We start from the raw sequence: 1,602 nt of genomic DNA, 5'->3' as shown, positions 1-1,602 counted from the left end.
ACTCGTACCTGTCCTCCTGGCGCAACCCGTGAGCATAGTAGGTGAAGTAACTTGAGAGTTCACGTGTCTGAGGCGACCCTGTGACCGTTAGTATGACTATCAGCTAACCCAAAGGCTCCCCGCAACCGACTATCTTTCCTGACCGACCGGGATGCTGACAAGTTTCATAAAACTATCTTAGTTTTCTGGAAGCTAGTACTTTCTTCCTGTATTTGAATACTTCCCTTGTGGGATTATGACCAGTGTTCCCTCTAAGATGAGTTATTGTGAGCTAATGCACAGTTTTTTTAACTTCCGGCTCACACATTTCTGCCTTAGCTCAGGAAGGGATGGCTCCAGAGCAAACTGATTTATGCAGCAGCCAAATCGCCCACTCACAACTTTAATGCCAGTAGCTCACAAAGTAGAATTTTTGCTCACAAGACTCCACAGCTTTGAGGGAACATTGATTATGACTTTCCCTTTTATATGCTTGAGAAGTCTAAGACCGTTTCCCTTTTCACACAAACCATGGGTCCCTTGAATCCTCTGAATAACTGGGTAAGAAATATCCTCCTCTTTCTAGGAGCGATCATCCTTTCCTGCTTGGCTAAACTGGCAGTTTTCAACCTCCAGCCTCTTTTGTCAAAACTATACCCCACTTCTGGAGACTAGGGCTGCCAAGCTGCGGCGGGGGATCCGCACGTCTTCACAGGATCCCTGCCGCGGGGGACAGCGATACGCGTTGCACCGCCGTCGCCAGGATGTGACACTACGCATCGCTCTGGCAACGGTGCTGTTTGGAGTCCCGTTGCCAGAGCGATGCGTAGCGTCACATCCTGGTGACGGCGGTGCAACGAGTATCGCTGTACCCCGCGGCAGGGATCCTGTGAAGACGTGCAGATCCCCCACCGCGGCTTGGCAGCCCTACTGGAAACTGTGAATAAACAGAATTCAGCTAGAGCTGACACTTAGACTTTAAGTTTTATTTCTGAACTTCTCAAATGTGATGGTACACAGTAATGGCAAAGAGTTGTATCCTTTCACTTCCCAAGTGAACTTCTCTGTTTCCCTCAAACTAACTGACACACACACACGCCTCCTGACTGGCAACTGCCAAGCCAAAGTCCAAAGGACAACTGACTCCCTCTGACAAGACTTTTTAAAACTCTCCTCAGCTGGTGTTGACCAATCAGCGGGAAGGGGGTACAGCAGGCAGCAACCTGTCAATCAAACTGCTTTACTGTGAGGCATTAACCCCTACTCTCCCAGCACTTTGCTTCTGACGCATTAAGCATCCTGGTTTCGGAGGTCAATTTGTCACGGCCCCCTCCGAGGTGTACCAATAAAAATACACAGTATTACTGCAACACCCAAGATCCCCAAACCCAATCCTGAGCAGGATTAGATCTGCAAGTATTTCTGGTTGTCAGTTGACCTCTGCTGTTGACTAATGCAAAAAATGCCAGCTCTTTCAGAACTACTTTAGACAGACTGCTAGTACACAAGCATTCGTTTTAGAAACAGAAAACAAGAATCACAAACTTCTGCTTCGGCCCTCACTTGCCTTTCTTCAGGAACAGGTTTAAAATACCTCAGCGTTGATGGGACTAAAGCCAGGGG

Source organism: Gekko japonicus, unplaced genomic scaffold (genome assembly GCF_001447785.1).
Source record: "Gekko japonicus isolate JY-2015 unplaced genomic scaffold, Gekko_japonicus_V1.1 scaffold1058, whole genome shotgun sequence".
Lineage (NCBI taxonomy): Eukaryota > Metazoa > Chordata > Lepidosauria > Squamata > Gekkonidae > Gekko > Gekko japonicus.
The sequence above is the reverse complement of the archived record's forward strand: the minus strand, read 5'-3'. Positions refer to the sequence as shown.